This window comes from Scyliorhinus canicula, chromosome 31 (genome assembly GCF_902713615.1).
Source record: "Scyliorhinus canicula chromosome 31, sScyCan1.1, whole genome shotgun sequence".
NCBI classification, from domain to species: Eukaryota; Metazoa; Chordata; class Chondrichthyes; order Carcharhiniformes; family Scyliorhinidae; genus Scyliorhinus; species Scyliorhinus canicula.
This window is the reverse complement of record NC_052176.1, coordinates 3,931,256-3,944,801: the sequence shown is the minus strand read 5'-3', so window position 1 is coordinate 3,944,801 and position 13,546 is coordinate 3,931,256.

The window sequence follows — 13,546 nt, the reverse complement described above, 5'->3', positions numbered from 1 at the left end:
TGGGTCACTGTCCGTGTGGATTTTGCACATTCTCCCCGTGTCTGCGTGGGTTTCACCCCCACAACCCAAAGATGTGCAGGGTAGGTGGATTGGCCACGCTAAATTGGCCCTTAATTGGAAAAAATGAATAGGATACTCTAAATTTAAAAAAAAAGAAAAACATGCATATCCCCCACTCACATGCATGCATATACTCCCCCCCCCCCACACACGCACACAACCCACACCACGCAGATACATCATACACAGAGACACACACACATATGCACACAACACAAACGTGCATGCACACCCCACACATGCTCGCACGCACATGCATGCATGCAGCACACATATGCACGCCCACATACACACGCAACATCCACAGCTTGCAAACCCCACATACACACCACACACACATGCACGCACACACACATGCATGCAAACACACCACACATGCACGCACACACACATGCATGCATGCAAACACACTACGCACACATGCACGCGTGCGCACATGTGCATGCAAGCAAACACACTACACACACATGCACGCACACACACATGCATGCATGCAAACACACTACACACACATTCACACACACATGCATGCAAACACACCACACACACACATGTCTATTTAGGAAATGACTGTTGTCATTCGCAATTTATTCAGATGCAGGAGGAGCCGGGACCAATTTGCCTGCCCCCTCGAATAGGCCCAGGTACTGATCCAATCGAGCATGTTTGACGACGTGCCTGGGTTTTAATCTCAGCTCCCATCTCCCGGACATCACCAGAGGCAGGATTCAGATTGCACTGTCCGGCAGCCCAGGAGGTAGGCAGAGGCCCTGACAAATTCCGATTCAAAATTTAAGATATCGAAATGCGCAATATGCAGCCGGGGTATCGGGGGGGGGGGGGGGGGGGCTGGGGGAAGGAGGCTCAGGTGGAGGCCAGCATGGGCCGAATGGGGTAGAGTGCGACAAGGCAGCCATGCCCCCTGCCCCCCCCCCCCCCCAAATGGGACAGGGTTCAGACCCCATTTGGAGTATTGTGAGCAGTTTGGGGCCCCGTATCTAAGGAAGGATGTGCTGGGGCCTTGGAAAGGGTCCAGAGGAGATTCACAAGAATGATCCCTGGAATGAAGAGCTTGTCGTATGAGGAACGGTTGAGGACTCTGGGTCTGTACTCGTTGGGAGTTTAGAAGGATGAGGGGGGATCTTACTGAAACTTACAGGATACTGCGAGGCCTGGGGTAGAGTGGACGTGGAGAGGATGTTTCCACTTGTGGGAAAAACCGGAACCAGAGGACACAATCTCAGACTAAAGGGGCCATCCTTTAAAAAAAAAAAAATCCTTCAGCCAGAGGGTGGTGAATCTGTGGAACTCTTTGCCGCAGAAGGCTGTGGAGGCCAAATCACTGAGTGTCTTTTAGACAGAGATAGATAGGTTCTTGATTAATAAGGGGATCAGAGGGTTATGGGGAGAAGGCAGGAGAATGGGGATGAGAAAATATCAGCCATGATTGAATGGCGGAGCAGACTCGATGGGCCGAGTGGCCTAATTCTGCTCCTATGTCGTACGGTCGTAGGGTTTTTTGTCGGATGGTTCATTGCCTCTCCTAAGGAGGGGGCGGTTCCGGTAGATTCCGAGAGGTTATGAGGAGCTGATTTATTGTGACGTACAAGGCATGGCGAGCTCTCATCCTCCACGGGATCGGGAGCTGAAGGTGGAATTCCAAAGCTGAAGAACAGAGTAAGTCATTAAATGCACGCGCATTATCAGGAAATAGCTGGCCATTCGGCCCCTTCACCCTCTACCCGCACCCCCCCATCCTCACCAATGGCCCATTGCCAACCCAGCCCCTCTCGGTGTTGGTCTTAAACTAGGTCAGTGAGCACCCCCGGGATTCAGACCCTCCCTGTTGGCACTAGCTCCCTTTGAAGGTGTAGCCACGTTCGAGAGCTGAGCTGAAGGAGGACAAGCGAGTGCCGGGCAAACCACGTGCCCACTGGGCGGGTGCTCTCCGTCCCACTACCCGCCCTGTTCTGCCAACACACCAGCCCTGCCACGTCACATCCACCTTGCCCTGTGCTGTCAACATGCCAGGCCTGCCGCATCAAACCCTCCTCTGCCAACGTGCCAGCGCTGCCACGCCAAACATTCCTGCCCTCCTCTGCCAGTACACCAGCCCCTGCCACGGCACATCCTCCTGCCTGCTGCCAACGCGCCAACCCTGCCGTGCCAAACCCCCCTGTCCTGCCAACACAGCCCGGCCAAACCCTCCCGCCACGTCACACCCACCCGCCCGGCTCTGCCACAGGCCCGCACGCACCATCGCTTTGACAAGCCGCGTGTACAACCCGTGAGACGGCACTCAAATGGAACTATGTGGAACCTGGAGACTCACTGCATACTCAGGGGAAAGAGTGAGGGGGGAGGCGGGGGGTAGCAGAGAGGTAGCAGTCGGAGCAGGAGTGCGGCCATTCAGCCCCTCTAGCCAGCTCCGCTGTTCAGTAAGACAACGTCTGATTTCTCGGGACTCTCCGTACGCAAGAGCCCGGGGAGGTAGCAGGCCGGGTCAAAACACGGGCCGTGGCCCAGAGGACGACAGCAGGTGACTCACTCGAGGAAGTTCACCCCAGCTCCTGGGGAGATGTTGGAAATGTCACCCTGCACAGTCCAGCTTCCTCACAGCCGCATAAAACAAACAAAACATACGGGAAAACATGGCAACAGAAGAGGTTAAACCGCTGCCACCAACCACCTCGAACATTCCGGCTTTTGAGGGCCTGGCTTTGTTGCGCAACGCGCAATCTTGTTTTCAAACAACATTTGAGGAATGCAATTTTTAAAACCCGGCATGTCACTCCGAGCAAATGCCAGAGATAATTACAGGACAGACCAGGAACCACAAAACGCGAGGAGGGATGTCAGGACACAGCTGTCCTGTCGACGGGGCGAGCTGCTAAGGGTCCCCCCCCGCCACGGCGTTCCTCCTCGGGGTGCTGCCCGGGGTCCCGGACGCTCCCCCTGGGCGACTCGCTCGAGGACCAGCTTCTCAGGCATGAGATCTAGCGGCGGGTCAGGGGCAGCACTGAAAGAGGGCCATTCGGCCCATCATGTCCGTGCCCGCTCTCGGCAGGTCAAAAGAGTCACAACGCACGCACCAAAACAACATAGACAGACCTATACAACACACACACAGACCTGCACAATGCATCAAACACGCACACACAGACATGACGTGCACACAGACACAACGTGCGCACACACACAACGCGCACAGACACACAACGCGCACAGGCACACAACGCGCACAGGCACACAACGCGCGCACACACACAGCGCGCGCACACACACACAGCGCGCGCACACACACAACGCGCGCACACACACAGCGCGCGCACACACAGCGCGCGCACACACACAACGCGCACACACATACACACAACGCGCGCACACACACAACGCGCACAGACACACACGCGCACAGGCACACAACGCGCACAGGCACACAACGCGCGCACACACACAGCGCGCGCACACACACACAACGCGCGCACACACACAGCGCGCGCACACACACAGCGCGCGCACAAACACAGCGCGCACACACATACACACAACGCGCGCACACACACAGCGCGCGCACACACACACAGCGCGCGCACACACACAACGCGCACAGGCACACAACGCGCACAGACACACAACGCGCACAGACACACAACGCGCACACACACACCGCGCACACACACCGCGCGCACACACAACGCGCGCACACACACAACGCGCACACACACCGCGCACACACACCGCGCGCACACACACAACGCGCACAGACACACAACGCACAGACACACAACGCGCACACACACACCGCGCACACACACCGCGCGCACACACACAACGCGCGCACACACACAACGCGCGCACACACACAACACGCGCACACACACAACGCGCGCACACACACAACGCGCGCACACACACAACGCGCGCGCACACACAACGCGCGCACACACAACGCACGCGCACACAACACGCACACACACAACGCGCGCACACACAACGCGCGCACACACACAACGCGCGCACACACAACGCACGCGCACACAACACGCAGACACACAACGCGCACAGACACACAACGCGCACAGACACACAACGCGCACAGACACACAACGCACGCACAGACACACAACGCGCACACACACCGCAGAGGCAACTCACACACAACGCACACACACACACAAAACGCACTCACACACAAAACGCACACACACACAAACACACAGCCACAAAACACACACAAGCACACACCCAAAACGCACACACAATGCATGCACAGATACAATGCACGCACACAGATACAATGTACACACACAGACTCAATGCACACACAGACACAAACAGGGTACAACATACACACAGTCTCAAACACTCTCCAACACAAACACTCTCAAACATGCACACACACAACACACTCGAGACGGACAACACAATACGCACATAATACAGTCGCAAACACTCTCCAACATTTTCAAACATGCACAGCCGCATGCACTCACTCTCATACACACATCCACAACACGCACAAATACAACGCAGACAACGCACACAGACCCACATGGTGACTGGTGGGCAATCAGGAAGAGGAAAATTGCTTGCTACCTAGCCCCCCCCCCCCCCCCCCCCCCCCCCCCCCCGCCTCCCCTCACTCTCTCTCAGGCAGCACGGAGGGGAAGGCACTCGCCCCCACCGGCTGTGCTGCACTCCCTCAGCCACTGCACACCCAGGTGTCGGCCGAGACTTTGGGGCTCAGGTTTCGGGAGCGGGGTCCTGACCCCTGACCCCCTGGCTCAAAGAGCCCCGCGAGCCAACAATCAGGACGCGTCTTGGAAAGGGGGTTGACGGCTGCAGGCGCAAATGATTTCGGAAACTGTCCATCTGCTAAATGATCTGCTTCCGCACGGTGTTGGGCCCAGGATCACTCTTGATGAACAAAGTCTCGTTGTTTGTTTACAGATTTGGGAGAACATCTGTCTGGTTAACACTTCTTTGGGCTCTGTTGATTTACGTTCCTGTAGGGGGAAGCCAGCTGAGGTCATCAGGCTAACGCAGGAGTTACTGAACCCAACCGAGCCTTCAGATTAATTAACTTCCAACGCTTTCATAAGCTGTTTACCCTCTTCTGACGAAGGAACCCGACGTGTCACGGTCTTGTCTGAATGGCTCCCTCCCTCTCGTTGAGTCGAGCTAATTGTTTCGGATACTCCCTTGCGAGTGCACCCAAGGTCAGAGGAGGAGGCTCCAAACTCCCACACAGGCCTCTCGGCCTTCATCGCCGCCAAGCCCTCGCTTCCAGCGAATGGGCCGCACTTTGCTCATGTGTGTTGGGGGGGGGGGGGGGGGATTGTCAAACAGGATGGCAGTCATCACCAACAACGACAAAAGCCTTTTTCATTGGCGACGTTACCGTTCTGCCCCAGCCCTTTTTGCCGCTTCTCGCAGGGACCATTGGTGCCAGGTGTGAGGGAGCGTTGCACTCTCCAAGATGCCTTGTTTCGGATGAGCTGTTTAAAATGGGCCCTCTTGGGTGCTTGTCAAAGATCGTTCGGCGCCACCTTTGAAGCAGAATTGAGTGGAGGGGGGGTGGGGGGCAGATGAGTTCTCCCCAGCGTCGACATTTATTCCCTCACCCATCATGACTAAAAAAGCCGCAGGGCGGATCGGGTACAAATGAACGTGTTTCCGCGATTTCTGTTTACTTTTCAATGCCTGCCGATTTTCCTGCCAAAGGCTTTTTTCAGGGAGATTGAGGGAAGGATTACTTCGTTCACATGGGGAGGGGAGGTGGCCAGAGTTCGAAAGGTGCTGCTACAGAGGGGAAGGCAGGCAGGGGGTTTGGGTCTTCCGAACCTGATGTACTACTACTGGGTGGCGAATGTGGAGAAGGTGCGGAGCTGGGTCAGAGGGGTTGATTCCCAGTGGGACAGAATGGAGGAGAATTCGTGCAGGGGGTCGGGATTGAAAGCAGTAGCAACAGCGCTGCTCCCGATAGCTCCGGGGAAATACTCAGGGAGTCCGGTAGTAATAGCTTCATTGAGAATTTGGAGGCAGTTTTGCCAACACTTCGGGGTTGGGGGCAGGGTCAAGGGAAATGCCGATTCGGGGGAACCACAGATTTGAGCCAGGGAGGTGGGATGGAAATTTTCGGAAATGGGAGGAGAAGGGGATTAAGACACTAAAGGATTTGTTTCTTAGGGGTCAGTTTGCAGGGTTGAAGGAGCTAGAAGCGAAGTATGGGCTGGAGCAGGGGGAAATGTTTAGATACATGCAGGTTCGGGATTTGCCAGAAAGGAGATACAGAGCTTCCCAGTGGAGCCGGCCTCCACATTGCTGGAGGAGGTGCTGACGGCAGGGGGACTGGAGAAGGGGGTAGTGTCGGCGGTTTATGGAGCTATTTTGGAGGAGGAGAGGGCATCACTGGAAGGGATCAAAGCAAAGTGGGAGGAGGAGTTGGGAGAGGATATGGAGGAGGGGGTCTGGTGTGAGGTGCTCCGGAGAGTGAATGTCTCCACCTCGTGCTCGAGGTTGGGGCTGATACAGCTGAAGGTGGTATATAGAGCGCACCTCACGAGGGCGAGGATGAGCCGATTCTTTGAAGGAGTAGAACGTTGCCGGGGGGGGGCCCTGCTAATCACGTTCACATGTTTTGGTTCTGTCCAAAGCTGGATGATTACTGGAAGGAGGTCGTTAGGGTCAACTCTAAAGTGGTGTATGTGAAACTGGACCCGGGCCCCCGGGAGGCCATATTCGGGGTGTCGGACCAGCCGGGGTTGGAAACGGGCGCGGAGGGCAGATGTTGGAGCCTTCGCCTGGTTGATCGCTCGAAGGCGGATCCTGATTGGATGGAGAGCAAGCCTCTCCACCCTGTGCCCTGGCGTGGCGGGGGGATCTGTTGGAATACTTGACTCTTGAGAAGGTTAAGTTTGACCTGAGGGGAAGGATGGAGGGGTTCTACAATTCCTGGGCGTTATTCATCATGCACTTTCGAGAATTGGATCACATCGAACATTAGTTGGGGCGGGTGGGTGGGAGGGTTGGGGGGAGGGGGGCTGTGTGTGACTATGGGCGATTCCTGATTCCTTTTTGTCATTTGTTTGTGTGAACATGCGGGCTAATGTTTGGGGTTTGGTGGGAGGATGGGATCATTGTTATCGATATGGCGATTGACATATTTGTTACTGATTATTGTTTATTGTTGGTGGGTGTAAATTTGGGAGAAAATGTGAAAAAGGAAAATTAAAAAAAAGCCCCAGATGATCTGGGTCATGAGATCAATGCTGACCATGGGATCTTACTGTGCACAGGCTAGCCACAGTGACCATGCTTCGGAAGCACTTGGCGGGAAAGTGCTTTAGGGACACCTTGGGATGGTGAGAGGTGATGCAGACATATTTTCTTTCCAGCTCCCCCACTGCCTCTGAAGTAGGTGACAGCCAAATCGTCACCCTGAGTGAGTCCCACATTCTCCCCCACTCCCCGTGGGAGCGAGTACCACATTCTCCCCCACTCCCCGTGGGAGCGAGTCCCACATTCTCCCCCACTCCCTGTGGGAGCGAGTCCCACATTCTCCCCACTCCCCGTGGGAGCGAATCCCACATTCTCCCCCACTCCCTGTCGGAGCGAGTTCCACATTCTCCCCCACTCCCTGTGGGAGGGAGTTCCACATTCTCCCCCACTCCCTGTGGGAGCGAGTCCCACGTTCTCCCCCACTCCCTGTGGGAGCGAGTCCCACATTCTCCCCCACTCCCTGTGGGAGCGAGTCCCACATTCTCCCCCACTCCCTGTGGGAGCGAGTCCCACATTCTCCCCCACTCCCCGTGGGAGCGAGTCCCACATTCTCCCCCACTCCCTGTGGGAGTGAGTCCCACATTCTCCCCCACTCCCTGTGGGAGCGAGTCCCACATTTCCCCCCCCACTCCCCGTGGGAGCGAGTCCCACATTCTCCCCCCACTCCCCGTGGGAGCGAGTCCCACATTCTCCCCACTCCCTGTGGGAGCGAGTCCCACAGTCTCCTCACTCCCTGTAGGAGTGAGTCCCACATTCTCCCCCACTCCCTGTGGGAGCGAGTCCCACATTCTCCCCCCACTCCCCGTGGGGGCGAGTCCCACGTTCTCCCCCACTCCCCGTGGGAGCGAGTCCCACATTCTCCCCCCACTCCCCGTGGGAGCGAGTCCCACATTCTCCCCACTCCCTGTGGGAGCGAGTCCCACATTCTCCTCACTCCCTGTGGGAGCGAGTTCCACGTTCTCCCCCACTCCCTGTGGGAGCGAGTCCCACATTCTCCCCCACTCCCTGTGGGAGCGAGTTCCACGTTCTCCCCCACTCCCAGTGGGAGCGAGTTCCACATTCTCCCCCCACTCCCCGTGGGAGCGAGTCCCACATTCTCTCCCACTCCCTGTGGGAGCGAGTCCCACATTCTCCTCACTCCCTGTGGGAGCGAGTTCCACGTTCTCCCCCACTCCCTGTGGGAGCGAGTCCCACATTCTCCCCCACTCCCTGTGGGAGCGAGTTCCACGTTCTCCCCCACTCCCAGTGGGAGCGAGTTCCACATTCTCCTCACTCCCTGTGGGAGCGAGTTCCACATTCTCCCCCACTCCCTGTGGGAGCGAGTCCCACATTCTCCCCACTCCCTGTGGGAGCGAGTCCCACATTCTCCCCCCACTCCCTGTGGGAGCGAGTCCCACATTCTCCCCCACTCCCCGTGGGAGCGAGTCCCACATTCTCCCCCACTCCCCGTGGGAGCGAGTCCCACATTCTCCCCCACTCCCTGTGGGAGCGAGTCCCACATTCTCCCCCACTCCCTGTGGGAGCGAGTTCCACGTTCTCCCCCACTCCCAGTGGGAGCGAGTTCCACATTCTCCTCACTCCCTGTGGGAGCGAGTTCCACATTCTCCCCCACTCCCTGTGGGAGCGAGTCCCACATTCTCCCCCACTCCCTGTGGGAGCGAGTCCCACATTCTCCCCCACTCCCCGTGGGAGCGAGTCCCACATTCTCCCCCACTCCCCGTGGGAGCGAGTCCCACATTCTCCCCCACTCCCTGTGGGAGCGAGTCCCACATTTCCCCCCCACTCTCTGGGTGAAGAGGTTTCCCTCCAAACGCGGCTCTCTTCGCACGGCTGGTGACTCAGGCCTTGCGGATGGTGGGGGCCTGGGGGCAGGCCTGTGTTACCCTGCTCCTCTCCCTCCTGCACCGTGCTGGAGCTGGCGTGGCAACCCGGGCAGGAGCCCCGATCGGCCCACAAGGGGTTAAGTCGCACCCAGAGCAGCACGCACAGCGGCCGGGTTTCCCCTTTCAGTGCAGGAATTCCATCCAGTCAGGTGATCTGAAGCGTGACGCCCAGCCTGCAAAGGCTTCTGTTGTTGTTCAAGGCCGAGTGTCAACACCGCGGATGTACCTCATTTCACTCCCTCGAAAAGGAGAATGTGCCCCCCCCCCCCCGCCATCGCATTTCCCTCGCGGCCTCGGGCGCTGACGCCCGAACAAAAGGTTCGCCGGCGCCTCAGGAGTGGGGCCGCGTCGCTTCGCCACGTGACAAGGCCGCTATCTTCCCCTGCCGATCAGGAGCCGACAGCGAGGCACCGGCGCAGGAACAATGAGCCCCCCCCCCTCGCCAGGCTGAATACCCTAAATGACCAAATTCAAAGGCGGCCCAGATAAGGTTTCAAAACAAGGCCCAGCCGGCTCCTGACGAGATTAGCTCCTGCGCTTTCTGTGCAGGAGGGCGCTCAAGGTGCAGCGAGGCAACACTGTCAGAGGATTGGCAAAGCTTTTCACGCAGCCCGCAAACACCGCCATCCCCCCCCCCCCCATCCCCCTCCCGGAATACTTAATCAGCTTGCGAATCTTTCCCCCCCCCCCCCCCCCGACCCCAGGTAAGTGCTCCCCCTCCCCCTCTGAAATGGGCCGAACGCGACACTTGGATCGAAGGGGCAATTAGGGATGGGCAACAAATGCTGGGTCTGCACCCCCCCCCCCCCCCCCCCGCACCCCACAGAAGTTGAACTGCCTCATCGGAGACAGTCGCACGCCAGGCCTCTTTTGGTCCAAGTTCTTACCAATGCCAATACCCTCTGTGCTAAACCCAGGCCAGAAACAAGGGAGCCCCATCGCTGTCACCTCCTCCAGCCCCGACAACCCTCCCCATCGCTGTAACCTCCTCCAGCCCCGACAACCTTCCCCATCGCTGTCACCTCCTCCAGCCCCGACAACCCTCCCCATCGCTGTAACCTCCTCCAGCCCCAGCAACCCTCTCCATCGCTGTCACCTCCTCCAGCCCCGACAACCCTCTCCATCGCTGTAACCTCCTCCAGCCCGACAACCCTCCCTATCGCTGTCACCTCCTCCAGCCCCGACAACCTTCCCCATCGCTGTCACCTCCTCCAGCCCGACAACCCTCCCTACTCTGTAACCTCCTCCAGCCCCCTACAACCCTCCCTATCGCTGTAACCTCCTCCAGCCCCAGCAACCCTCCCTATCTCTGTAACCTCCTCCAGTCCCTACAACCCTCCCTATCTCTGTAACCTCCTCCAGCCCCCTACAACCCTCCCTATCTCTGTAACCCTCTCCAGCCCCTCCAACCCTCCCTATCTCTGTAACCTCCTCCAGCCCCTACAACCCTCCCTATCTCTGTAACCTCCTCCAGCCCCTACAACCCTCCCTATCTCTGTAACCTCCTCCAGCCCCTACAACCCTCCCTATCTCTGTAACCTCCTCCAACCCCCTACAACCCTCCCTATCTCTGTTACCTCCTCCAGCCCCTACAACCCTCCCTATCTCTGTAACCTCCTCCAGCCCCTACAACCCTCCCCATCGCTGTAACCTCCTCCAGCCCCAGCAACCCTCCCTATCGCTGTAACCTCCTCCAGCCCCAGCAACCCTCCCTATCTTTGTACCTCCTCCAGCCCCTACACCCCTCCCATCTCTGTAACCTCCTCCAACTCCTATAATCCTCCCTATCTCTGTAACCTCCTCCAGCCTCTACAACCCTCCCTATCTCTCTAACCTCCAGCCTCTACAACCCTCCCTATCTCTGTAACCTCCAGCCCCTACAACCCTCCCTATCTCTCTAACCACCTCCAGCCCCTACAACCCTCCCTATCTCTGTAACCTCCTCCAGCCCCGACAACCTTCCCCATCGCTGTAACCTCCTCCAGCCCCAGCAACCCTCTCCATCGCTGTCACCTCCTCCAGCCCCGACAACCTTCCCCATCGCTGTAACCTCCTCCAGCCCCAGCAACCCTCTCCATCGCTGTCACCTCCTCCAGCCCGACAACCCTCCCTATCTCTGTAACCTCCTCCAGCCCCGACAACCCTCCCCATCGCTGTAACTTCCTCCAGCCCCAGCAACCCTCTCCATCGCTGTCACCTCCTCCAGCCCCGACAACCGTCCCTATCGCTGTAACCTCCTCCAGCCCCAGCAACCCTCCCTATCTTTGTACCTCCTCCAGCCCCTACACCCCTCCCATCTCTGTAACCTCCTCCAACTCCTATAATCCTCCCTATCTCTGTAACCTCCTCCAGCCTCTACAACCCTCCCTATCTCTCTAACCTCCAGCCTCTACAACCCTCCCTATCTCTGTAACCTCCAGCCCCTACAACCCTCCCTATCTCTCTAACCACCTCCAGCCCCTACAACCCTCCCTATCTCTGTAACCTCCTCCAGTCCCTACAACCCTCCCTATCTCTGTAACCTCCTCCAGCCCCTACAATCCTCCCATACTCTCTAACCTCCTCCAGCCCCTACAACCCTCCCTATCTCTGTAACCTCCTCCAGCCCCTACAAGCCCTCCCTATCTCTGTAACCTCCTCCAGCCCCTACAGCCCTCCCTATCTCTGTAACCTCCTCCAGCCCCTACAACCCTCCCTATCTCTGTAACCTCCTCCATCCCCTACAACCCTCCCTATCTCTATAACCTCCTCCAGCCCCCTACAACCCGAGGCTGCGAAAGGCGCTACAGGAATGCACGTTCCTTTGTGCAGGGGCCCTTTCCCAATGCCGTTCCGCCTGGCAGAACTCCCGATCCCCGCATCGTACTTCCTTTTCCATAATTGTCGCCTTAATGCTCAGCAACCCCCCCCCCCCCCCCCCCCCCCCCCACCACCGGCTGCCAAATGTCACTTAGTGACAGCTCGATGCGGGAGAGTTTTCTAATCGCAAGAGGGAACCTCACTTGCTGGAGCGCCTTCTGCTACTTCGCCTGAATGATGATTGATGGAACGGGCCGGGGCACAGAAAGATCTGCAAATTGGCCGGTTTTTATCTGACGTTTACAGTCGGTCTGCTCCAAGCATAACATTCCTCAGCAAAAGAGCTTGGCCGTTATCAGGCATGAGCGCCGATTATGCAGTGTGTAAACACGCTGAGTTTTTTACATTTCACAGCTTCCCTCTTTAGCCAACTGATTAAAAGATGCATTCCGGGGGGGGGGGCGAAAGGGCGCCTGTAACCGTGACGCTGCTGGGGAGCCGGGTTCCGCTGAACGCGGCGTTCCGCGGGCTGACTTGGGGAGCGTCCCTTCTGTCCCCGAGTCAGTGTCGATGGCAGTGTTCCCTTGGGCCCCGCGTTGCATAAGGGGGCGCGGCGCATCGCTGAGCGTTCGGAGGGGACCGCGCACGTTGCCACTCTCCGTGCCGGCGTGTCGAAGCTGGGCGCCAGCGTGGCTCAGCGGACAGCCACCCCACCCCGCCTCTGAGTTCCCAATGGCCGGCGGCGAGGCCCACTCTCCAAGGCTTGAGCACCGAGTTGGCGGCCGACGCTCCAGTGTGGCACCGAGGGCGCCCTTCGGACGCCACGTTTCTTGATGGTTTCTGTTTTTAAAATTTAGAGTACCCAATTTCCCCCCCCCCCAAATTAAGGGGGCAATTTAGCCCGGCCAATCCACCTAACCCTGCACATCGTTTTGGGTTGAGAGGGTGAAACCCACGCAGACACGAGGAGAATGTGCAAACTCCACACAGACAGTGACCCAGGGCCGGGATCGAACCCGGGTCCTCGGCGCCGCAGTCCCAGTGCTAACCACTGCGCCGCAGGACGCCATATTAAACCAAGGACGTATCGACCTCGTTGAAAACGTGTCAACGCACAGTGGTTAGCACTGCTGCTTCACAGCTCTCAAGGACCCGGGTTCGATTCCCGGCTTGGGGGTCACTGTCTGCGCGGAGTCTGCACGCTCTCCCCCCGTGTCTGCGTGGGTTTCCTCCGGGGGCTCCGGTTTCCTCCCACAAGTCCTGAAAGACGTGCTTGTTGGGTGAATCGGACATTCTGAATTCTCCCTCCGTGTACCCGAACAGGCGCCGGAATGTGGCGACGAGGGGATTTTCACAGTCACTTCATTGCAGTGTTAATGTAAGCCCACTTGTGACGCTAAGAAAGATTATTATTATGAAAGTTGGAGGTGGTGGATGGGGTGGCGATAAAGTGGGGCTTCTTTTTCTGCATTCAGCTGCCTTAAGCTGCGGATGGACAGAGACAGTTGACAGTTCCACTC